The sequence below is a fragment of the Salvelinus sp. IW2-2015 genome, linkage group LG28 (assembly GCF_002910315.2).
Source record: "Salvelinus sp. IW2-2015 linkage group LG28, ASM291031v2, whole genome shotgun sequence".
NCBI classification, from domain to species: Eukaryota; Metazoa; Chordata; class Actinopteri; order Salmoniformes; family Salmonidae; genus Salvelinus; species Salvelinus sp. IW2-2015.
In genome coordinates, this window is record NC_036868.1 from 26,479,101 (window position 1) to 26,479,836 (window position 736).

Consider the following 736-nt stretch of genomic DNA (forward strand, 5'->3'; position numbering starts at 1 on the left):
CCCCCCCCATTTCTTTCAGTTTTTAAGTCCATTCAGTGTGACAATGTTTGATGTTTTGTTCTCACGTCTGAAATATTTGGCAACTGTAGTATCTGAAAAACAGCCTACTGAACTTTATTTACAATGCCTATCCAACCATCTGAGCGAATGAAAGCTGTCTAAAGGTAGTAGACGCGTTTGATAGTGAGCATACACAAAAGAAACATGAAAAACAGGCTTACACCGGCTTAGGATATCTCCTGTAAAATTTATTTCAGTGAACATTAAAGTAGCATCAGCATAGTTTTCTATGCTTAGTCTTTTTGAAATAGTGTACATTTATTATTTGTAAATCTTAAAATATCTTTGCACATTTCTTCACAATGATAAACTTCTTCTTCTGACATTCTGATATGAGATAAATGTGTTAAATATTTTTTTTGGGGGGGCACGTTTTTACAGACCATGTTTGCCTTTGTTTTATTTACGTTTCATTTTTTTTTGTTCTTGATATAATTCCATAAAGTCAGATCTGGAAAATGATCCGTCATACCAAAGTAAAGTATTACTGTAATGATTTATTTTCATGATTTCTGAAAGGAATGGAAACACCTCTGCACAGTGTACATACACACCACAACACTGTCCACTTCACACTATGATTGCATTCGAAAACAAAAAGTCAAAACTGGAGTTAGGAAAGGGAAAACTTCAGCTGAACATCAACTCTGGACCTGCTACCTGCGAGTTTCTTTTG